This window comes from Podarcis tiliguerta (genome assembly GCF_965153285.1).
Source record: "Podarcis tiliguerta genome assembly, chromosome: W".
NCBI classification, from domain to species: domain Eukaryota; kingdom Metazoa; phylum Chordata; class Lepidosauria; order Squamata; family Lacertidae; genus Podarcis; species Podarcis tiliguerta.
In genome coordinates, this window is record NC_139552.1 from 15,581,606 (window position 1) to 15,607,214 (window position 25,609).

General features: G+C 44.9%; 2 long non-coding RNA genes across 2 annotated transcripts in view; one reads left to right on the plus strand and one right to left on the minus strand.

Moving 5' to 3' along the window:
• Positions 1 to 1,804: 1,804 nt before the first annotated feature.
• LOC310668896 overlaps positions 1,805 to 25,609 on the minus strand; it is a 55,148-nt gene continuing 31,343 nt past the window's right edge. The window contains exons 2-3 of the long non-coding RNA XR_014506880.1: positions 21,840 to 22,551; positions 1,805 to 1,880 (exon numbers count right to left, since the gene is read on the minus strand). This is a non-coding gene — a long non-coding RNA (uncharacterized lncRNA). The remainder of the gene's footprint in view (positions 1,881 to 21,839; positions 22,552 to 25,609) is intronic.
• Positions 24,335 to 25,609, plus strand: part of LOC310668881 — a 361,082-nt gene continuing 359,807 nt past the window's right edge. Inside the window, exon 1 of the long non-coding RNA XR_014506866.1 lies at positions 24,335 to 25,278. This is a non-coding gene — a long non-coding RNA (uncharacterized lncRNA). The remainder of the gene's footprint in view (positions 25,279 to 25,609) is intronic.

The following is a 25,609-nucleotide window of genomic DNA, read 5'->3' on the forward strand; positions in this document are numbered from 1 at the left end:
AGTGTAGCACCTTAACAGCATCATCTTTTAACATTTTAAATAGTTCAGCTGGAATACCATCACTTCCACTGGCCTTGTTATTTGCAATGCTTTCTAAGGCCCATTTGACTTCACTCTCCAGGATGTCTGGCTCAAGGTCAGCAACCACACTACCTGGGGTGTACAAGACATCCATATCTTTCTGGTATAATTCCTCTGTGTATTCTTGCCACCTCTTCTTGATGTCTTATGCTTCTGTTAGGTCCTTACCACTTTTGTCCTTTATTATGGTAATCTTTGAACGAAATGTTCCTTTCATATCTCCAATTTTCTTGAACAGATCTCTGGTTCTTCCCATTCTGTTGTTTTCCACTATTTCTTTGCATTGCTCATTTAGGAAGGCCTTCTTGTCTCTCCTTGCTATTTTTTGGAATTCTGCATTCAATTTCCTGTATCTTTCTCTATCTCCCTCGCATTTTGCTTGCCTTCTCTCCCCCGCTATTTGTAAGGCCTCATTGGACAGCCACTTTGCTTTCTTGCATTTCCTTTTCATTGGGATGGTTTTCGTTGCTGCCTCCTGTATAATGTTTCGAGCCTCCATCCATAGTTCTTCAGGTACTCTGTCCAGCAAATCTAAATCCTTAAACCTGTTCCTCACTTCCACTGTGTATTCATAAGGGATTTGGTTTAGATTGTATCTTACCGGCCCAGTGGTTTTTCCTACTCTCTTCAGTTTAAGCTTGAATTTTGCTTAGAAAGGACCAATTGGTCAGAGGGATACAGGTCGGAGCTAAACAGTATAAATTAAGAGCATTTGCAGATGACCTAGTTTTGACACTACAGGACCAGAATCTAGTGCGAAAAGAGCTTTAGAATTGATTCAGGAGTTTGGTCGATTGGCAGGTTTTAAACTGAACAAATCTAAAACAAAGGTTTTGGCAAAGAACTTAACAGAAATTGAGAAAGAGAGGTTTCAGAATGAGACAGGGTTGACAGTGGTTAAAAAAGTAAAGTACTTGGGAATTATCATGACAGCTAAAAATGGGAACTTATATAAAGACAATTATGATAAATGCTGGACGGAGATAAAGAAAGACTTAGAAACTTGGTCAAATTTGAAACTCTCACTATTAGGCCGTATTGCTGTGATAAAGATGAATGTATTGCCAAGAATGTTGTTTTTATTCCAGACTTTGCAGATCATTGATAAAACCGACTGTTTCAAGAAGTGGCAGAAAGACATATCCAGATTTGTCTGGCAGGGCAAAAAGCCAAGAATAAAATTTAAAATATTAAAATATTAACGGATGCAAAAGAAAGAGGAGGCTTTGCCCTGCCAGACTTAAAACTTTACTATGAAGCAGCAGCTTTCTGCTGGTTGAAGGAATGACTACTTCTTGAAAATACAGATATACTGGATTTAGAAGGATTTAATAATGCTTTTGGTTGGCATGCATATTTATGGTATGACAAGATTAAAGTGCATAGAACAAGAAGTAAGCCTTCTTAGCGGCGTTCACTGCCATCTCATAGGTTTTCATGAAAACCCTATAAGATGTTCTTGAGGCTCCGTCACGGGCACCCTGCCATACTCGCTCTAGCCGTCTGAGGTCCTGCTTCATTTTCCGGAGCTCCTTGGTAAACCAGGGAGCCTGGTTTCTGCAGAGTCGCAGAGGGCGTTTAGCTGCGATCTCATCGATGGCTGCCAGGAGCTGGATATTCCAGCCCTCAACAAGCTCAGTCAATGAGTCGCCAGGGGGAGCAAGGTCCCGCAAGGCTTGACGGAATCAATCAGGGTCCATCAGCCTCTGTGGGCAAGCCCAAATTGGCTCGCCACCTAAGCAGGGTGGGGGTGGAAAGTCAATCCTGGCTTTCAGAGCGTAGTGATCAGACCATGGCACCTTCAAAGATCAAAGATCAAATCCAGCGTGTGGCCTGCTTGATGTGTGGGGTCCGAAACAAACTGGAAGACACCAGGGCCCAGAGCCTGTGAGGAGGGAGTGGCATCAGCATGGATGTTGAAGTCCCCCAATACCAATAGGTTAGGGAACTCCAAGGCCCAGCCGGCCACCGCCTCCAGTAGGCCTGACAGGGTGGCTGCTGGTGCGCTAGGTGGCCGGTACACCAGTCAGACAGCCAAGCTCACCTCGGAGCCCCACACTAGGCCAACACATTCAATGCCGGGGATTGATGGCGATGGTAGAGCCCCTCCCCCCCCGGCCCACAGTCCACGACTGGAGGACAGAGAAACCCGGGGGCGCCATCTCTCGTAAGGTAACTGTTTCCCCTTCGCACACCCAGGTCTCCATCACACAAGCCAGGTCGACCCCCTGCGAGGTAAAGAAATCTTGCAGGGTGGCGGTTTTGTTGCCTATAGACCTGGCATTGCACAGCACCAGTGACGGAGGTGAGTAATCCTTGCTCACCCTACCCTTGTCCCTTGGGATGGAGCGCAGATTGGAAGGGGTACGAGCATACCCGTACCTTGATCCCCTCCGCCTATAACATCTGCCCCCACCACCATACCTCCCTCGCCCCTCCACGGTAGCAATCCCAAGCCTCATACTAGCCTCCATTGATGGCAATTGATGTTATTCTTTCCCAGCTTAGTTATTCTGCTTATAGTATCAACAACTCGATAACTCTAATTAGTTGAGTAGAACAAACCAGCTAAACATCAGCTACCTCTCTGTTTATATGAAACTATTATATTCTTTGTCAGCCTACTATTATAATATTAGACAAAGCAATTAATTAAATTAAAAAATAAACCCCAAAACATTCCACAGCTAAACAGAACTACCATATAACGTACATTAAGGGAAGAAAAAAACACCTAAATAGGACCAGAAACTAAAACAAATGGCAAAGGAAGGGGGGGAAGGGGAAAAAGAAAGAAAAAAGGTTCTTGTAGCAGACGAAGTTCTTGCAGCATCACGTGCCAGCTCAAGTCTACTTGAATGATCTCTGAAGCTGCCAACCTGAACAACCAGGCGACATCGGGGGATGGGTAAAGGAAGGCGGGGCATGTTAGAGGGGGATTTTCCACTGGTGGCAGATGACAGAGACTGTGACACCATGAGACCGGTGTAAAACCAAATCAAATAAAGGTTTTATTTCAAAACAACAAAGCTTGTGGGTGTTTTTCCTGCAGTCAGAGTTCAAACTGCAGCTTTTCTCCTTTTGTAGTCATGGCCAGCTGTACCCAATTAGCCCAGAGCTCACAAAAACTATTCTTAAAGGTACAAACATCTTTACTATTTCTGTGCAGAATGTTTCTTTCCCAACACACCCCTCTATTTCTGTGCAGAATGTTTCTTTCCCAACATCCCCTCTACTTTAAACATATACAAAACATATTTATACATCACACACTACAATTCCTAATTTTATCACTAGTTGTGCATGTTTCTCAAAAGTTAGTGCTTTCGTAAATATATCAGCCACATTTTGCATACTCTCACAATATTTTTGTATTATCAGGTTTTGCTTCACATTTTCAGTCACATTTTGATACTTAATTTCTAAATGTTTATTTTTAAACTGCTCAGACCCAGCCAAAGTTATTACAGCTTGATTGTCTTCCCATATTTGAACTGGATAATCACATTGTATGTCTAAATCACTGAGGATTTGAACATAAAATTTTATTTCATTACACAACTCTGATAAAGCACAGTATTCAGCCTCTGTTGAAGATGTGGCCACGATTCCTTGCTTTTTGGACTTCCAACCTATCAAGGAATCCCCAAATTGAAACACCATGCCAGAAATTGATTTTCTATCAGGCAGGTTGGCCCAATCGCTGTCAACATAACACTGCAATTTTGTAGACCTTGAAGATGGTAATCTTAAACAATAATCAAGTGTATGGTTTAAATACCGGAAAATACATTTTAAACCCTTCCAGGCATTTTCTGTGGGATAGCTTACTAGTCTGCTCAGTATTCCAACTGCATAACTCAAATCTGGTCTGCTCCACAATGAAATGTATAATAAACTTCCAACTATTGAATGGTACATTTCAGGATTTACTGGTTCTGTGCATTCTCCTTCATTCTTGAAAAAACCTATTTCCATTGGGGTTTTTACTCCCTTGCTGTTTTGCATATTGTTTCTTTCAAGTAATTCCATTATTTTATCTTTTTGACTCAACAAAAAACTTCCATCGGTTGTCCTTTGAATTTCTAGACCGAGATAATTTTTTACTGGACCCAAATCTCTTACTTTAAATTCCTTTCTTAGTTGTTCTGCAAATTTTTCCACTTGTCATTTTTTGTAGAATAAAGCAAATCATCAGCACAGGACAAACATAATTCTTGTTTATCACCCTTCCCTTTAGTGTACAAGCAGTTATCAGCTAAGATTCTTTTAAAGCCAAGATTTTTTAAAGCATTATCAAGACACTCATTCCAATTTCTAGCTGATTGTTTGAGCCCATAAATTGCTTTGTGTAACCTATATACAGAATTCTGTTCGCCTGCCTCAAATCCTGGTGCTTGATTCATAAAAATTTCTTCGCATAAATTTGTGTTAAGATAAGCTGTTTCAATATCAAAATGGTTTACCTTAAACCCACGTTGTGCTGCAATAGCTAACAATAAACGTACACTTTCGCTCCTTGCAGTAGGAGAAAAGGTTTCATCAAAACTTTCACCTTTTCTGTGAGTAAAGCCTTGTGCTACCAGCCTAGCTTTGTACTTAACACTACCATCTACCAAGTGTTTTATTTTATACACCCATCTACAGTCCACTGTCTTTTTTCCTTCTGGCAATGGCTCAATAGTAAAGACATTATGCTCTGCTAAAGATTTCATTTCTGCTCTCATTGCATTTTTCCACATTACTATTTCCTGGTGTGGTAACTTTAAAACCTCCTCATAATCACAAGGCTCTTTCTTCACATCAGCAGTTTTAACTTCTTGTATAATAAACCTTTCTGGAGGTACCCCCTTATTGCTTCTTTGTGATCTTCTAACTTGAACACTCTCCCCCTCTGAACTATCTTCCCCTTCTGATTCATCTCGCTCAGGAGAAATTGGTTCAGCTTTAGGAGATTGTGTACTGGGACCCTCGTCCCCTGATTCCTCATCACTATCACTTTCAGAACTTACTTTAATTTGTGGCTTTTCTTCCTCAGATTTCACAAATTTATCTGTATCATCTGAAGATAAAACAACTTCTGAATTTCCATGTAAATGAGCCCAACCATCTTGCTCACAAAACTCTGCATGTCTTGATATCACAACTCTGCCATGCCCTAGTGCAAAACGATACCCTTTTGACCAACTTTGATAACCAACAAACCTAAGTTTCTTTGCTTTGGGATCTCCTTTCCTTCTCTGTCCTTTTGGGATGTGAACCCAAGCCCAACAAGCAAAAGTTTTAACATGGTCCAAAAAGGTTTTTTTCCCATAAAGCAAAAAATGAGGGGTATTGTTTATGGTAGAATGAAACAATCTGTTCTGTATGTAATTAGCACAGAGAATTGCTTCCCCACAAAACTTCCTGGATAAGCCGGAATCACATCAGATAGAATCTAGCATTGTTTGTAAAGACCTGCATCACTGAAGGAAAGCCACCTATATCAAGCAGTCACAGGGAAAAGCTATTTCCTTCTCTCCTCTGTTGGAATGAAAAGAAGGTTGTGTGTCCAGTGAAACGTGGGCATGTTGGGCTGTAGGGGGGACTTATTAGGATAAGCTGAGCCAGTGCAAACTGAGCAGGAATAGCAAACAGTCTCTTGTGCATTGTAGATTTCTGGAGCAGTGTTTAGAGGCCTTTCTCAAGCACCATTGGAGTGCTACTTTGGTCACCCCTGTGGATCAACCCTATTAATCAGATCTCTGCTGGACAGTCCCCACAATCATTAAGTGCAGTGGTTCTACACCAGGGGTCAGCAACCTTTTTCAGCTGTGGGCCAGTCCACCATCCCTCAGACCATGTGGTGGGCCAGACTATTTTTTTTTGGGGGGGGGATCAATGCATTCCTATGCCCCACAAATAACCCAGAGATGCATTTTAATAAAAGGACACATTCTACTCATATAAAAACACGCTGATTCCCAGACCGTCCGCGGGCCAGATTTAGAAGGCGATTGGGCCGGATCTGGCCCACGGGCCTTAGGTTGCCTATCCCTGTTCTACACCCACCAAGCATTCCTGATGGTTTTGCAGAAACACTTTCCCACAATCCACCCACAAATCCATGAGCGAAGAGGAAGTTAATAAGCAAGGAAGAGTGGTCAAAACATTCTCATGCAGCTAGGAGTGGATTTGTAGTTCCTGATTCAATCAATTTATGCTGGGGGGGGGGTAAGAAAGAGCTTGTCCCCATCCCCCCACCAGTGCCACCTTAGAGAATGGAAATGACCTGATACTGCCAACAAGCCAGGTCTGATGAATTTCAACCACAGCATTGTGTGATGTGAGACATGTTGCCCACACTCTGAATTGTTTCCCCGTAACATTGTTGGGTGGCGCTGTGGGTTAAACCACAGAGCCTAGGGCCTGCCAATCAGAAGGTCAGCGGTTTGAATCCGTGTGACGAGGTGAGCTCCCATTGCTCGGTCCCTGCTCCTGCTCACCTAGCAGTTCGAAAGCACACCAGTGCAAGTAGATAAATAGGTACTACTCCAGCGGGAAGGTAGACAGCGTTTCCGTGCACTGCTCTGGTTCACAAGAAGCGGCTTAGTCATGCTGGCCACATGACCCGGAAGCTGTACACCAGCTTCCTGGGCAGGTAAAACAAGATGAGCGCCACAACCCCAGAGTCGTCCGCGACTGGACTTAACTGTCAGGGGTCCCTTTACCTTTAATATTGTCCTATTACCTGAATCAGCTTACCATCACCACCACCACAAAACCTGTTGGCCTGGCAGCTTGAGATGAGTAGCCCGCAAATTTCTGAAGATACAGGTAGAGAAGAGACTGCCACTATAAATAATAGACATTCCAGTCACAGTTGTTACTCCCAGGACCAGAAAGTCCTAGAGAGAACCTGGAACAGTGGTGGGAAATCTCAGACCTGGGGGCCATACGAGGGCTATTCTTTTGGCCCTTGGGAATCTCCCCAGACCAAACAACCTTTGTAGTCACACCTTCTCTCCCCAGGCCACACCCCTCAAAAGCCTTTATTCACATCTGCCTTATATGTTCACCTGGCTAAAATGTGTCCTTGGACTCTGATAAGGATTCTAGTCAGAAGTGGAATGTGTGTAGAAACCAGCTTAGTGTATAAAGACAAAAATTGTGTTAATTATTCCACCCTCTTCTGCCTCTGGCCCTAACTACAGTATCATGGACCCCAGAACAGAATGAAGCCCTTGGTCTGAAATATAACCCACTGCTGCCTTACAAGGAAGGAACAAGCCCAAAATGGAACATTGACTCACTCAATCTCAACTAATCTCTTCACAAAACTCTAAGTGATTCTCTGGCTTTTGACAGTATCTCCCCCTAAAGTGGATATTTGGAGGAGGATTTGCCCATTTCTCAATTCATTTGGGAACGTGCACCTTTTTAGAGTAGTCTCTTTTTAGGTGTTTATACGTCTTTTTAAGCCATTTGTTTAAGGTAGTTGCATTGTATTGGGACCCATCCATTCAGCTCACAGGACTAAGGCTGAGCCAAAAGAGGGACCCACCCCTTTTCAATTGCTGCATTTAAAGGATGCAAAAATGTTTGCACAAAGGCCAAGGTAATGAATGAAATATTGCCCTTTCTCTGAATAGTCAATTGTGTTGGGATTTGCAAAATTGTGGTGCCTGTTTTTTGATCCCTGATTGGCTCAACATTGGGGAAACAGGGTTCAGGGTGTGTTGCCCTCCCTCTAAATTGGCTTTGTTTGCCCACAGTGACATAATCCCATAACCAAAACTATGGCTACATGATGTACCCTGGAAGAGGAAGACTGGTTTAATGGGGGTAATTGTGTTATAGAGCTGCAAATAGGAAAACTAACCCTAGCCAGTGACAAACATTGAGTCAGCAGGGGGGAGAATGTTCAGGGAACAGTTCAGTGAGGTTCACATGTGTTTTCACCTGGGGGGAAAATGTACCCAGGAAAAGAATGTAGCTCAGTGGTGGAGCACATATTGCATACTGAAGGCCCCAGGTTCAATCCCCAGCATCTCCAGACTGGGAGAGACTCCCTGCCTGAAATTCTGGAGAGTCACTGCTATTCAGTCTGGACAATACTGAGATGGGTGAACAAATGATCTGACTGAGTAGAAGGCAGCTTCCAATGTTCCTACCCAGCACAACCCTGTCTAAAATACTTCTCTGCTCTTATGAAAAGTGCTGGATCAAGGCTGTTATTACTCAGTGTATCCTCCCACCCATCAGTCCCACATAGCTGAGTCATCCAGTCCTCACCCATTTATTAGACAGATGGAGCATTTGTCTTATGGCGGGGAGCGTAGGGGAGGGTAGAAAAGACTAAATGCCATTTTCATTCCCAAGCAGAGCAGAGCAGGCTTCAGCTGAGTAACACCTGAGTATTTCTAGCTTTTCACAGCCCTATTTGAGCAGTTACAAATATAACCACAGAGAACTGTTCCAAAGCCCATATTTATTACCATCAAAATCTAGTTTTTAAACAACAACTTGGGAGGGGGGTGTATTTAGCTGGAGTACTAGTTTAGAATGAAGGAGAGCATCATTTCAGGGATAAGGGGGGGAAACCACCCCACGATTCTGTAATGTTCTGTAATGTTGCACTGACCTCCAGTGGAAATGAGAGAAACAAATCTGTAAGACAGGATTTCTCTAGCACACTGTTGTAAGTCCTTCCCGCCTGCCACCGCAACTCTGCATTGTTTTATTGTTTCATAAGTTCACTCCAATCATATATAATATTTTATTAAGATTTTCACAATGTAATACAAACAGAAAAAAAGAAAAAACAATACCAGAAAAAATACAAAAAATAACAACAATTAAAAACAATTCCATCTTTCAAAACATATCTTGCATTGGCTTGTTTCTTGGACTTCCCCACACCTCCCCCCTTTGTATTCCAGTTCAATTGTTTATTCAGCAAATCCTTTCCCTCTTTAACTTTATCTTAATTTTTATCTTAATATTTTAACTTGACCTTTCCCTCTGTTTAACAATCCATTTCCCCCTGATATTTCAAACCTTATTGCTATAAACCCCTTAACTTCAATCCAACATCATTCCATCATTCATTAATTTTGCATTGTTTCTGTAAATAATCTTTAAATTTATTCCAATCTTCTTCCACCATCTCTTCTCCCTGGTCTCGGATTCTGCCGGTCATTTCTGCTAATTCCATATAGTCCATCACTTTCATCTGCCATTCTTCCAGAGTGGGTAGTTCTTGTGTCTTCCAATACTTTGCGATGAGTATTCTTGCTGCTGTTGTTGCATACATAAAAAAAAGTTCTGTCTTTCTTTAACACCAATTGGCCAACCATGCCCAGGAGAAAAGCCTCTGGTTTCTTCTGGAAAGTATATTTAAATATCTTTTTCATTTCATTATAGATCATCTCCCAGAAGGCCTTAATCCTTGGGCATGTCCACCAAAGGTGAAAGAATGTACCTTCAGTTTCTTTACATTTCCAACATTTATTATCGGGCAAATGATAGATTTTTGCTAGCTTGACTGGTGTCATGTACCACCTGTATATCATTTTCATAATATTCTCTCTTAAGGCATTACATGCCGTAAACCTCATACCTGTGGTCCATAACTGTTCCCAGTCAGCCATCATAATATTATGACCCACGTCTTGTGCCCATTTAATCATAGCAGATTTTACCATTTCATCCTGAGTGTTCCATTTCAGCAGCAGATTATACATTTTTGACAAAGTCTTAGTTTTGGATTTTAATAATTCTGTTTCCAATTTTGATTTTTCCACCTGGAAGCCGATTTTCTTATCCAATTTGTATGCCTCCATTATCTGATGATAATGAAGCCAATCTCGCACTTTATTTTTTAACTTCTCAAAGCTCTGCAATTTCAATTTGTCTCCTTCTTGTTCCAAAATTTCCCAATATTTCGGCCATTTGGCCTCTATATTGAGCTTTTTCAAGGCCTTCGCTTCCATCGGTGACAACCACCTTGGGGTTTTATTTTCAAGTAGGTCTTTATACCTTATCCAAACATTAAACAGTGCTTTCCTGACAATGTGATTTTTAAACATTCTGTGTACTTTACCCTTTTCATACCATAAGTATTATGCTGATTCATAATAAAGTTTAAGGTCTGGCAGGGCAAAGCCTCCTCTTTCTTTTGCATCAGTTCATATTTTAAATTTTATTCTTGGCTTTTTGCCCTGCCAGACAAATCTAGAAATATCTTTCTGCCACTTCTTGAAACAGTCCATTTTGTCAAAAAATTTCTGTGTAGCCTTATCACATGAGTTTCCTGTAAACAAATCAAATCCAATTGTTCCTTTTTTAACAAATGAAAGATCTGTTTCCTCTTCCGCGGGGAATTTAGACCATTACAATTCCAACTTAATAGTTGCAGAGACATATTGTAGTTACTTTGCTACTCCTCCAACTGCTCCTAATGCTTCTTCCTCCTCTGTAGGTAGTGCCACCTTCTCCAAGTTGTCTGCACCAAAAAGGATTCTTGCCCTTTCTATTATTCCTCTTCCCGGGACTCGTTGCTCTTTTACAGACCCTTTCTGTAGATCTTCACCGTAGTCTTTTAAAAATCTGTCTTTGTCATCCACCGATCTTATTTTTATCTTTTTTCCTTTGAAGCTGAAAGATAGGCCTTGAGGAAATTCCCACCTAAAAATAATGTTGTTACTTCTCAGCAGGGCGACCAGGTCTCCGTAGTTGGCTCTAAGTTCCAAAAGGTATTTTGGAATATCCTTACAAATTTCCACTCTTGGTTGATGTATTTTCAGGGCCTTCTCAAAATGCAGACCCAAGATTCTATCTCTCTCTTCTTTTGTTCTGAAAGTGATCAAACAATCTCTCACTTTGTTCTTCCTCCCTCCTCTTCCAAGCCTAAATGCGCTCACAATCTTAAATTCTTCTTTCTCCAGATCTAAGTTCCAAAAGTCTGCAAATTCCTTCATAAGAAAGTCACTTAACTTATCTTGCTCAAGTTCAGGCACAGCCCTGATTCTCAAATTGGTTTGTTTCTCCTTCAGTTCAATCATAGACAACGTTAGCCTATGGTCTACCAATTGTGTATGTATCGGTGGTATTTCTTGTCTTGTGGCCTTTAGCTTCCTCAGCCGTCTTTCGAGTTGTGGCAGATTCCTGTAGTACTTTCTGTATCATTTCAGTATTAGTGGTAACCTTTTGACCCAGAGTATTGATGCTTGCAGTATTTTGGTCAATTTTACTTGATGCATCCACCACTTTTTTATTTGTTTCAGCTACTTCCAAAGTCAAATTTTTCAAAGATTCCTGGACATTGTCCAAAGATTCTTGAATTCTAACTAAGCCCGCTGCTAAAACTTCTTCAGTTGACATACCTTTTGCCTTAGTTTGTGGTGGAGCTCCCCCTGATGGGCCAGATGCTGAAGCTCTTCTCTTCTCAATTTCCGGGCGAAAGGATTTGCCAGACCTTGTTGTTTTTTCCTGAGGCAAATCCAGTTTTTCTTTCCCATCTGCCATAACACAACACTAGATAAAGTCAAGGTCAGTCCCATGGCTGAAGTTGTTCAAACAGTAAAAAAAAGTGGAAAATTCCTCTGGCTCAATTCAATGTTAACAGTTACCAGCCTCCACTAGGGGGACACAGTATCAATCCGTTTGTTACCTTGGTTAAAATGTCCTTTTCTTTCCCCTGTGCCCCCCCCCTTTCTTCTAAATTAAATACAGTATCGATTTTCCCTTAGTCCCAGTTACTTTGTATCCAGTCCAGAAACACAGTATCTCTTCTTGCGGAGCTAGCTGTCAACAAAGAAACATCAGCGCTTTTCGCAACACGGCAGCTATTTCCCCTGGCAGCCCGTTCCCAGGTTTTTGAGCAGTGGTTTATGCTCTATCTTCTTTATCTACAGGCAAATATAACGTTTAGCTTTACCCCCTCCTCTCCTGCAACCTGGAGGGGGTCTCTGTTGGAAATCCAAGCCTTTATCAGGAGAAACTGGCAACTCTCCCAGGCACCCGGCTTGGTCTCCTGTTGACCTCCCGGTCTGCTTTCCCGGCAGGATCCAGGCAGAGGTCGCGATAGGCGATCCTTCTCAGCGTGAGAAGAACACCCCCCCTCTTTCCTGCCCCCCCCTGCAGGGGAAAGAGATAGACAGAAACGTATTTACATGTCTTTATTTCTGTCTTTGCAGCGTTACAAAAAACATGTCTGCACTCTTCAAACTCCAGCAGCCGACTGAACAAGCACTTCCTGTACAGCTCATATTGCACTCTGAGCTAATTCCGGTGCCCTCTGTTTCCCACGGACAGTCCCAACATCATGTGATGTTGTTTTCAAGCAAGCAGCTTGCAGCAGCATTGTTTCTATATCGTAACATACTCCCCCATATGAATCAATGTGCGCTGCGAGCAAAGCTTGATCCAGAGAAGAAAACAAACAGTTGTTATACATATTACAGTCCCCTGTTGTTTCAGTTCCACCCTTGGAACTACCCGCCACTGGTTTCCCCAGTGTACCTCTCTGGTTGTCTGACTTCCAAGGAATGAGTGCATCTGCATTTCCTTGGCTAGGGAATGTAGTGTTACGCTTAGCAACTCCCTGTTGTGTCTCTGTCTCTGACTTAGACACAGCTTTAACCTGTCTTGAGTTGTCAACAATAGCAACACATGCTGCAGCTGAGTTGGCAAACTCTTTTGAATACCTCTTCGGTGGTACACCCTTTGTAACTCTCTCGGTCCTGCGTATGAGGTGCTGATCCTCTCTGCTCACTGGTTCAGTCTCAGGACTCTTTGGAGAACCAGTTCCAATAGTAAACAGTGGTTCATCCTTCACCTGTGAAGGTCTAGCCATTGTGTGAGATTTCCTCTCAATGACTGTGTCAACTGAGCTCTTCGAGCTATCACTGTTACTCTCAGTACCACTGTAATCAGAAAAATCATCATCATCATCTGAATTGTCCTCAGTGGGAAATGTGTGAACAATTACTCTCTCCTGTTCAGGAGCACTCTCCAGAAATTTTGTGAGAATCGCCTGACCAGATTCAGACAAAATTACTCTGTAGAGACCCTTTTCATAACCCACAAAAATGCCTCTAGCATTCTTCACCCCATCTGGAGTTTCAGTCCTGATTTGAGATCCAAAAACTTTAAAATGCGCGACAGAAGGTTTTCTGTGGAACAGCTTCTCAAAAGGAGAACATTCCATACCTTTTGAAACCTTTCTCACCCAAGAGTAACAAAAACACGATAAAGATTCAGCCCAAAACTTATGTGGCAAATGTGAACTCAGCAATTGTGCCTTCATGCCATTTTGCAATTCTTTGTTCACTTGCACACAGACACTTTTGTTCCATGCATCTGCTGAAACAGCAGTCTTGTGCCTTATTCCTTTCTTATCCAGGAAATCCTGAAAATCCTGTAAAAGAAAAACTGGCTTTTCATCTGTGAAAAGACAATCGATGTTAGCATCATGAATATTCTTAACCTTGTCACAAAACTCTTTAAACCTTTCTAAGGCTTCTTGTGGTTTGTGCAATATGTATATCCACACATAATGAGAGAAATAATCCACACACACAAGATAATATCTTGCATTGCCTATAGATGGTGCTAGAGGACCAATCACATCAGCATATACTTGCTGAAAAGCTTTGGTTACTCTCGTCGTCTCCTGGACGTTTTTCGTCACACCTGCAAGAGAAATCATGTTAGACTCAGATGCATTACAATTTATGCAATCACTTTGATCAAAAGTCAACAAATACAGTCCATCTTTCTCTCTGGCAGAAAGATACAGCTTTCCATCTTTGAAGATTTTGCAGCTTTCTTCATCATAGGACAAAATCAGTCCTTTCTTTGTGATCTGCGAAACACTCAGCAGATTGTACTTTAAATCAGGAACCAAATACACATTGTTAATAGTCAAGTTCAGACTTTCAAGATACACAGTTCCAAACCCGATCGCTTCAAGCTCCTGGCCATTGGCCTGTTTCACAGTGAAGCTTTGCTTCTTAAACGTTGAAAACAGTCCTCGGCGTGATGTCATGTGTTGCGTGCAACCCGTGTCAAGAACAAAAGCGTTCTCCATTGAAAATTCGGCTTTTGTTGATAGCAATGCTTTTCCAGGTTTCATCTGGGACTTGGTACGACTTTTGCCTGATGCCTCAGGCTTTGCAGAGCTCCCCTTAGCTCCTTTCTCTTGACGTGGCTTCTTACAATTCCGCTGAAGATGCCCAGTCTGTCCACAATTGAAACAACGGACAACGTTCAAAGCAACAGCCTGTTCTTCACTTGCAATAGCAGTGGGGGTGTCAGAACTCCGAGCTTCGCTCCCCCTGTCTTTGACATCTATTGCAGCAAGTCTGTCTCTCTCATTCAGAACCACTGAACAAATCCTCTCCACCGTAAGATCAGCGGAAGGTAGAGAACCCAGTTGACTTGCAACTGTTTTATAAGTCCGATTAAGGCTGTTAATAATCATGAAGCAGAATATCTCTTCCTGTAGAGGGAAATTGCGTTGTGCCATCTGCTGGCGTAAGAATTTCATCTCTGTCAGATGCGCTTGTACATCTCCATCAGGCGCTAGCCTCATATTGGTCAGCTTTTCAAAATGCAGCAACGCTGAGGAACCAGCATCTCTTTGATGTATTCTACGCAGCGTTTCCCAAATCTCACGCATGTATTCCAAATCCTGAATATGCACGAGTTGATCATCTGAGATACACAGAATTATGGCCGTCCTGGCTCTCACATTCTGTGAATTCCAACCTGGCGTTGGTGCAGCAGGGATGGGGTTCTCAATCACCCCATAAATCCTCTGATTCTGAAGCAGGGCTTTCATCTTTACAGACCATGAGGAATAATTATCATTAGTCAGTGGAGGTGGGTAAGGTAAGCCTCCCCCCTTCTTGGTATCCATTTTGAATCCAAGCCTCAGCTCTCACTCTCGAGCCTGTAAAATCCAAGAGTCTATTGGGTTGTTTACTGCCTTTTAGCTGGCAGCTAAACGCAGGCAGCTCTGGAAAGTCCCTCCAAGAGCAGTGAGACAACAGACAAAACAAACGCTGGAATGTTTACCAGTGTTTTCCCAGCCTTTTACAGTCCCAGCCTCTCTTCCATTGGCTAGTAAATTTCCACTTCCTTTTCAAGCTAACTTTTTCCGAAGTAGCTGAAAAGATTGACGTCTCGTTGCTTAGCAACTGGACATTCCAAGCTTGAGCAGCAAACCTTATCATTCCCAGGAATGCAAAGAATGTGGTTCTCTCTCAGTGCTGTTTTTTATCCAAAAAGCAGCTTTTGTGAACCAGAGAAGATTCATTCTGTGTTCACCCTTTTAGCCCATAAAATCAGCATACCTTAGGGGTTCCGTTGCTCGTTAGCTTATCAGCAAAAATGATTCCTCGGGTGTTCAGCCGTTCTTGTAGCTAACCATCCTCTGCTACCAGATGTTGGAAATCCAAGCCTTTATCAGGAGAAACTGGCAACTCTCCCAGGCACCCGGCTTGGTCTCCTGTTGACCTCCCGGTCTGCTTTCCCGGCAGGATCCAGGCAGAGGTCGCGATAGGCGATCCTTCTCAGCGTGAGAAGAACACCCCCCCTCTTTCCTGCCCCCCCCCGGCAGGGGAAAGAGATAGACAGAAATGTATTTACATGTCTTTATTTCTGTCTTTGCAGCGTTACAAAAAACATGTCTGCACTCTTCAAACTCCAGCAGCCGACTGAACAAACACTTCCTGTACAGCTCATATTACACTCTGAGCTAATTCCGGTGCCCTCTGTTTCCCACGGACAGTCCCAACATCATGTGATGTTGTTTTCAAGCAAGCAGCTTGCAGCAGCATTATTTCTATATTGTAACAGTCTCTTACTTTGACGTCGGATTTTTTAGATCTTTTTTTTCAAACGTCTTTTGCAGTTCTAGCTCTCAGTCTCTTTGCTTTGATCTATATACAATGGCAGAAGGCGGACTTCCTTTTTATACCTTACCGCTTCGGTTCCCGATTAGTCCCAAATTTAAATTCAAAACTCCGATCTTCCCCCTACTCACGGGTAGTTGCTTTTATCCAAATTTTCAAGAAAGAAGTCAGTGCTCTCCGACAACGGCTGTGCAGCTTCACTCTGAAGAAGAAGCAGACGACTCTCAGCACCGCGCCACAAACCTTGCTTCGCTCCGGAACCCGTAACTGGGCTCCTTCGTTGATTTGGGGGAGCGCTAAAGGTGCCCGCCGAGTCCCACGTTCGCAGGCTTCACCCGCCTGCGATTTCAAGGGTCCCCGCTTCGCTGGAGCGGATCCGACCCGGATTCTTCAGAGCTCTTCCCTCCGGAGATCAGAGGGATTCCGCCATTTGCCGCTGGCGCTGACCGGAAGTCCACTCCAATCTTCCTTGTGTATCAGAAAGATCACAGCAGAAAAGGCCTTGCTTATGAATCGCCTCCATGCTGCAGATGGCTGATCTTGCAAGGTCAGCTGGAGGAGGAGAACGAGAAGAAGCACCAAGAACCTTGTAGCTCAGTCAGGCTCAGCAAGGGAGGGTAAATTGTCTGGTACATTTGTCAGTTTTTGGGTGACATTGCCCACACCAGCTCAGGAGAAAAGAGGAAAAGAGAAAGGGACTTCCCCTAAATGTATCCCCCAAGCCCACCAACACATATACACACAGTTCTGTATTCTTCAATGTCATTTCAAGGATAGTGATGGTTTTATCTCTTGCACAAGTCAGGAAACATAGTTGGGAACCGTGGCAGTCCTGGTGCTCCCGGGCTATAGCATCCACTGGCTTTTGGTTTGCCTCTGAATACCAGTTGCTGGGAATCAGAAGTTGGGAGAACACTGTTGCATTCAGATTCGCAAAGGAATGTGGTTGGCCACTGTGAGGATACTGAAATAGACGGATCTTTGGCCTAATCTAGCCGGTTGTTCTTATGTTCTTTTTGTTTTTTTCAGTATCAAGAGGGAGTTGGGAAAACCTTTTTTAGGTAAAAGAAGGGAGGGAAAGGTCCCTTCAGCAATAGAATTGGTTATTTTGGCCTCATCTATCCATTAGGTAGTAAAATATTTGTTCATGGTTGCAGCTTATGGTGCGTGAGGAGGGAGCTTAACCACAAGGCCCAGTTTCAGTGACGCACTTGGCCAGACCTTGACTTAGCTTAGCGTGGTGCAAGAGCAACAATAACCAGGGAAGGGCTATGAGGGTCATCAGGATATGGCATTTTAAAATGTGCCATTACATCTATGTAAATATTGCAGTAGTAACAGCTACAAAAGCAGGGGGAAATAGGGAATAATGTGGCAGTTAACATGTTGGACTAAGATAGTGAGACTTCAGCCATGAAACTCAAAAGGTGGCCTGGGGCCAGGCACTCACTTTCAGTCTAACAGTGCAATTCAAACCCAAGATCTGTCAGGATCTTGTACTTTCCAAGCTGAGCTGGGGCTTTGCCAGCATTAGTCACTCCTTCCCTCCCCACTTCACTCTAACTCAGCTGGGGCTCAGCCAACAGAACTTAAGCTGGGGTCACAAGTCCTGAAAAGGGGGCATTACGGGGGCATGGAGAGTCTCACACCTGAACTGAATCCTTTTCAGCTCATTCACATGAACTAACAACCCTGTGGAACTTAGCTGGGGGATGGGAAGTGGTATAAGTCAGATTCTCTCCAAATTCCCCCCTAAAGGGAATTTGAAATAGGGTAATTTAGGGATGTGGGTGGCGCTGTGGTCTAAACCACTGAGCCTAGGGCTTTCCAATCAGAAGGTCGGCGGTTCGAATCCGTGTGATGGGGTGAGCTCCCATTGCTCGGTCCCAGCTCCTGCTCACCTAGCAGTTCGAAAGCATGAAGTGCAAGTATGTAAATAGGTACCGCTCTGGCGGGAAGGTAAATGGCGTTTCTGTGCGCTGCTGCTTTGGTTTCGCCAGAAGCGGCTTAGTCATGCTGGCCACATGACAAATGCCGGCTCCTTCAGCCTATAGAGCGAGATGAGCGCTGCAACCCCAGAGTCGTCCGCGACTGGACCTAATGGTCAGGGGTCCCTTTACCTTTAGGATCCCTTTCTTCTTCTTCTTCTTCTTCTTCTTCTTCTTCTTCTTCTTCTTCTTCTTCTTCATCTTCATCTTCTTCTTTGGCGATCACTCATAGCCAAGTAAGATTGTCTTCCATAAACTCGGTTTTAACAATGAGTCCGTAAGTGACTGTGGAGGCCAATTCCGGATCCACACCTCCTTCCACAGTGGGGACATTGGTTTCCAGGCGGGAGCTGATCATGGTGTGGATTTCTGAAGCATGCCTTCCTCTTAGCACGTTTCTCCCTTGCGTCCTGAGTTCGAGTGTCTTCAAAGCCCATGACACCTTTGGTAAAGGCTGTTCTCCAACTGGAAGTGCTTGCAGGCCAGTGTTTCCCAGTTGTTGGTGCTAGACTACATTTTTTAAGATTTGCCTTGAGAGAGTGTGTTTAAACCTCTTTTGTTGACCACCAGCATTACATTTTCCATTTTTAAGTTCAGAATAGAGTAGTTGCTTTGAAAGACAATAATCAGGCATCCGCACAACATGCTCAGTAACCTCCTTCTGTTCCAACTGTTTGTCTCGAGCGACAGTGAAGTGTGCCTCCAGGGGTGAAGTCAAACAATTGCATTAGCAGCACCAAAATGACCTCTCTTGGGCGCAAGCATGGGCAGTGTGTCCTGGGCTGCCCAGATGACAAGACCCCCCTTGGCCTCGCTGATGTGCTCCAAAGGAAAGCAGAGCAATTGATAGGCACCAGCTGGGCTACAGGAGTTGCTGGAAGATGTACAAGGTGCCATCCCCCATCTTAGAGAATCCACTGCGGATTTGTGTGAGGCTTACTCCTTAACCATTGTTTCTCCCAAAGTTGTCCCACAAGAAAGTGGAGGTTTGGGATCAGATACTTTTTATTTTAACTTTGGAAATATTAAATGAAGAAATTAGATTAGACCAGGAGATAAAAGGGGTAACTCTGGGTAATAAGTCATATAAATTAAGGGCATTTGCAGCCTATTTAGTATTGATGGCAGAAAACCCAGAATAAAGCATTTAAAAGATTCTTGAAAAACTGGGAGAATTTGGTAAAGTCACGGGGTTTACACTAAACAAAGAAAAAATGAAATAAATGGTAAAAAACATGGGGGAATCAGGGAAAAAAGGAATTGGAAGAAACAACAGGATTACAAATAGCGAAAAAAGTAAAATATTTGGGTATACAATTGACAATGGAAAATATAAATTTATTTGAAGATAATTATAACAAAATATGGAAAGAAATAAAGAAAGATATGGAGATAGGGACCAAATTAAAATTAACATTATGGGGAAGAATATCTGCAATAAAAATGAATATCTTTCCAAAATTATAATAATAATAATAAATTTTATTTATATCCCGCCCTCCCCAGCCGAAGCCGGGCTCAGGGCGGCTAACAACAATAAAACAGTACAAACAACACTCTAAAATCATTCATTATAAAATTAATTAATTGAAGCCACTGGCAACCATTGGGCCAGAGCTCTGCGAAGATTGCCGATGGAGGGAGTCAGGCTGTGCCCTGGCCAAAGGCCTGGTGGAACAGTTCTGTCTTGCAGGCCCTGCGGAAAGATGTCAAGTCCCGCAGGGCCCTGGTCTCTTGTGACAGAGTGTTCCACCAGATCGGAGCCACGGCTGAAAAAGCCCTGGCTCTAGTTGAGGCCAGCCTAACTTCTCTGTGGCCTGGGACCTTCAAGATGTTTTTATTTGAAGACCGTAAGTTTCTCTGTGGGGCATACCAGGAGAGGCGGTCCCGTAGGTACGAGGGTCCTAGGCTGTATAGGGCTTTAAAGGTTAAAACCAGCACCTTAAACCTGATCCTGTACTCCACCGGGAGCCAGTGCAGCTGGTATAGCACCGGGTGAATGTGATCTCGCAGCGAAGACCCCGTAAGGAGTCTCGCTGCAGCATTCTGAACCGGCTGGAGTTTCTGGGTCAGTCTCAAGGGCAGCCCCACGTAGAGCGAGTTACAATAATCCAGTCTGGAGGTGACCGTCGCGTGGATCACAGTGGCTAGGTCAGAGCGAGAGAGGTAAGGAGCCAACGGCTTAGCTTGGCGGAGATGGAAAAATGCCGCCTTTGTTGTAGCTGCAATCTGCGCCTCTATGGAAAGGGAGGTGTCGAAGATTACACCCAAACTCTTAACGGACGGTGCTGGCACTAATTGCGCCCCCGCAAGAGATGGGAGTTGCCCCCCCCAATCCCATATCGTCCCGTCCCAGCCACAGGACCTCTGTCTTCGAAGGATTTAACTTCAACCGGCTCCCACGTAACCATCCAGCCACAGCTTCCAAACATCTGGTCAGTGTGTCTGGGGCCGAGTCAGGATGGCCATCTATCAACAGATAGAGTTGGGTGTCATCAGCATACTGATGGCAACCCAGCCCAAAACTCCGGACAAGCTGGGCGAGGGGGCGCATAAAGATGTTGAAAAGCATCGGGGAGAGTATCGCACCCTGAGGTACTCCACACACCAAGGAGTGGCGCGATGACAATTCCCCCCAAGCGCCACCCTCTGTCCCCGACCAGAGAGAAACGAGCGCAGCCATTGAAGGGCTGTGCCCTGGATCCCCACATCGGCAAGGCGGTGGTCCAGAAGTTCGTGATCGACCATGTCAAAAGCTGCTGACAGATCTAGAAGAATCAGCAGCCCCGACCCACCTCGATCCAGCTGTCTACGAAGATAATCTGTTAGGGCAACCAGAGCCGTGTCGGTCCCATGACGAGTGCGGAAGCCAGACTGGAATGGATCGAGAGCCAATGTTTCATCCAGAAACCCACCAAGCTGTTCAGCAACCGCTCTCTCAATCACCTTACCCAGGAACGGAAGATTCGAAACCGGGCGGTAATTGGATAGATCTAAAAGATCTAATGATGTTTTCTTTAAGAGCGGGCGCACCACTGCCTCCTTCAATTCTCCTGGGAATGTCCCCGTGCCAAGGGACAAATTGATGATATCCCCCAGGAGGGCCCGCACCTCGTCTGGACACGCTCTAATCAGCCAAGACGGGCACGGGTCGAGAGGACAGGTGGTGGGCTTTCCAGCTCGGAGGAGTCTGTCCACATCGGCTGGGGATATCCGGTTGAAGTGGACCAATACTGGACCCGAGGACAGTCGAGGGGCCTCCAGTTCCTTTATTGTATCCAAATTTGGCAGGGAGGTCATGGCGGAGCAACAAGACCTTCTCCGCAAAAAAGCTCGCAAATGCCTCACAGCTGTGTGTCAAATTGTTATTTAAATTTGGCTGTCCCTCAAGGGACGTTAAAGACCTGATTATCCTAAATAATTGCGCCGGGCGAGAGCTAGCGGATGCAATGGAGGCCGAGAAGTAAGACTTCTTAGCAGCCTTCACCGCCATCTCGTAGGTTTTCATAAAAGCCCTATAAGATGTTCTTGAGGCTCCGTCACGGGCACCCCGCCATACTCGCTCTAGCCGTCTGAGGTCCCGCTTCATTTTCCGGAGCTCCTCGGTAAACCAGGGAGCCCGGTTTCTGCGGGGTCGCAGAGGGCGCTTAGGTGCGATCTCATCGATGGCTGCTAGGAGCTGGGTATTCCAGCCCTCAACAAGCTCAGTCAATGAGTCGCCAGGGGGAGCAAGGTCCCGCAAGGCTTGGCGGAGTCTATCAGGGTCCATCAGCCTCTGCGGGCGAGCCCAAATCGGCTCGCCACCTAAGCAGGGAGGGGGTGGAAAGTCAATCCTGGCTTTCAGAGCATAGTGATCAGACCATGGTACCTTCATCGAAGGAGACATGATCACATCTATACCTACGCCAAAGATCAAATCCAGCGTGTGGCCTGCTTGATGTGTGGGGCCCGAAACAAACTGGGAGAGCCCTAGTGTCGCCATGGAAGACACCAGGTCCAGAGCCTGTGAGGAGGGAGTGGCATCAGCATGAATGTTGAAGTCCCCCAATACCAATAGGTTAGGGAACTCCAAGGCCCAGCTGGCCACCGCCTCCAATAGGCCTGACAGGGTGGCTGCTGGTGCGCTAGGTGGCCGGTACACCAGCCAGACAGCCAAGCTCTCCTCGGAGCCCCACACTAGGCCAACACATTCAATGCCGGGGATCGATGGCGATGGTAGAGCCCTGAAAGGACAATCTTTCCAGATTAATAATGCCACCCCTCCCCCCCGGCCCACAGTCCGCGACTGGTGGAGGACGGAGAAACCCGGGGGCGCCATCTCTCGCAAGGTAACTGTTGCCCCTTCGCGCACCCAGGTCTCCGTCACACAAGCCAGGTCGACCCCCTGCGAGATAAAGAAATCTCGCAGGGTGGCGGTTTTGTTGCCTATAGACCTGGCATTGCACAACACCAGTGACGGAGGTGAGTAATCCTTGCTCACCCTACCCTTGTCCCTCGGGATGAGGCGCAGATTGGAAGGGGTACGAGCATATCCATATCTCGATCCCCTTCGCCTATAATATTTGCCCCCACCGCCATACCTCCCTCGCCCCTCCACGGTAGGAATCCCAAGCCTCATAGTAGCCTCCATTGATGGCAATTAATGTTATTCTTCCGCAGCCTAACACAATAAAACCTTAAAACAATAAATACAAAAACAAAAACAGCCTAGAAACAATAAAACAATACACATAAAAACTGCCAAAATTACAGATTCATCAAAAACTAACAAATTCCCAAGCCCACCCAAACATCCATCCCACCCCCATATATAAAAAATCTAAAGGGAAAGGGAGATTTTAAAACATGTTAAAAAGAACTCTGGACCCCTCCGGGTCCTCCTGGGCAGCAGCAGCATCAGAGGCAACAACTGTCCTTGTGAGGCCCCACCCTGGGCCAGATAGTAGGTGGCAGGAGCAGTCCTTATGAGGCCCGTCAGGCCCTGCCCTGGGCCAGGTGGTAAGTGGCAGAAAGGAGCAGGGCCCTCAGGCACTCACTCAGGGAAGTCCTCCTGGGCAGCAGGCAGCAAGCAGCAAGCAGTCCTTTTGAGGCTTCAGGCCCCGCCCCAGGCCAGATGGTAAGTGGCAAGAGCAGGGCCCACAAGCACTCACTCAGGAGAGTCCTCCTGGGCAGCAGGCAGCAAGCAGCAAGCAGTCCTTGTGAGGCTTCAGGCCCCGCCCCAGGCCAGATGGTAAGTGGCAAGAGCAGGGCCCACAAGCACTCACTCAGGAGAGTCCTCCTGGGCAGCAGGCAGCAAGCAGCAAGCAGTCCTTGTGAGGCTTCAGGCCCCGCCCCAGGCCAGATGGTAAGTGGCAAGAGCAGGGCCCACAAGCACTCACTCAGGAGAGACCTCCTGGGCAGCCAATTATTGTTTCTCTCTCAAATGATCCCCATAATTGGTGAAATGGAGTGTTTTAATCAATGGAAAAAAGACCTGGCGAAATTTCTATGGGAAGGTAAAAAACCATGTATTAAATATAAATTATTAACAGATAGTAAGGAAAGGGGAGGCTTTGGCCTCCCTGACTTAAGTATTTATTATGAGGCAGCATGTCTTTGCTGGCTTAAAGATTGGATTATGTTGGACAACAGGGACACCTTAGACCTTGAGGGCTGGAATATTAGATTTGGCTGGCACGTGTACTTAATGTACAATAAAGTGGCAGTGCATAAAGGATTCTTTAACCATTTAATTAGGAACCCATTGTATAAAGTCTGGATAAAATATTGATGGCTCCTGGAACCCAAAACGCCATGGTGTACATCACCAGGGGAAGTAATATCAGTTAAAAAGAAAAATATGGAAATAATTTGGGCAACTTATCAACAATTATTAAAAGAGGAACAGGGACAACAAAAATTAAAACATTATGAGGAAATCAAACAATACTCACACGGCGGTCACTATTTTAGGTGAGGCAACGGCTGACCGGTGTCTGCATTGCTTGAGAACCGGTAGCTGCCTGCTGCCTCCTGCCGCAGAGCGTTACATTATAGCCGTTCCTTACATCAGGGTGGAATTAAATTCTTGAATCATTACATTGTATAAGCCTCATTGTGAGGCCACTGGCAACGCTGTATCTTTAACCTTTCTGCCTTAGCTCTGCAGGGCTAAAATTTTGAAGTGGCAATCGTCTGCAAGCTAGTCCTAAGTAACACTCTTTAACATTTTGTGGCTTTCATTGTAGCAATACCAAAGGCAGTTAAAGGGCTTGCTGAATTAATACCTACTTGGGGGAAACAGTCGGCCTTGTGCAGGCCAGTCTATAATGCCGCATTAATAATTCATAGCGCTGTTTAAAATATTTATATTTCAGATAGACTTCCGGGTTGGTGCCTCCGGTAATGGCTGAATTCCTCTGATAGGGAGGAATTTGCCCCGTGGGAATTTGGGTCTGGCCGCCACGGCGAAGGCGGAGACCCGTAAAAAATCACAGGCGGGAGAAGCCTGTGAGCGTGGGATTCGGCGGGCACCTTTTGCGCCTCCCCTACTCTCGGAGAAACCCGGTTTCGGGGGTCCGGAGCGACGTGGGGTGAGCGGCGCGGTGCTTCGAATCGTCTGCTTCTTCCACAGAGCGAAGCCGCATAGCTGTTGCCGGAGAGCACTGACTTTTTCCTGTGGACAATTTGACTTCAAAGTAACTACCTGTGAGTAGAGCTGAATCGGGAGAATTGGATTTTTAAACGTTTAATTTGGCATCAAAACGGGGGAGGTTCAATACAGGAAGTCCGCCTTCCCCTTTTGTAAATAGATTGAAGCAATGAGGCTGCAAGCTGAAGTCTTGGAAAGCCTTTTGTAAAAGACTAAATCTCCATCGGTAAAGAACATTAAACCCCCCTTGGAGGCAGGAGAAGAGGGGGGAAAGTTGTAGATTGAGTATGCCTGCAGGAGAGAGCGAAGAGAGCTAAAATACTGCCACTCTGACCCTGGAAAAGGACTGCTAGCAGGACTGACGTCTTTTGGAATGCTTATTGACAGCGTTTAGAACGTTCATTGACAGCTAGCTAAATAAGAGAAATACATTGTTTCTACTGTCTCCGGATGCTTTTAAAAAGGAGTAAAAGTAACTGAAAATTGAAACTAACTTTGGATCGTTTGAACTGTGTTTAAAAGAGGACATTACTGACTAAGATAAATAGAAACTGTTTCCCCCTAGTGGAAGCCTTTGAAACTTTGAAACTGGTTGCTTTACAGAGCTGGGCTAGGGGAATTTCCAGCTGCAAGATAAAAGACTGTGAGACGTTGGGATTGACCTTGAATCTTTTAGGTGTTATGGTAAATGGAAAGGAAAAAACAGACCAGTCAACTGCTGAAAAAACACTAAGGTTTGGGAGGACTTGGCAGCAATCCAGGAGAGGTTCAACATCAGGCCCCCCTGCTTCTTCTGCTGGTGCTTCTGCACCAGTACACTCAAAACCAAGAGGAATGTCGACAGAAGAGGCCTTAGTGGTTGCACTAAAGAAGATAAATGATTCACTGGAACAGCTTAACAAGAAAACAGACATGATAAATGCGAAAGTTGATGCTACAACTATTAAAATCGACTTAATTACAGAAAGTATAAATAATTTGGGACAAAAGGTGAATACCAATACAGA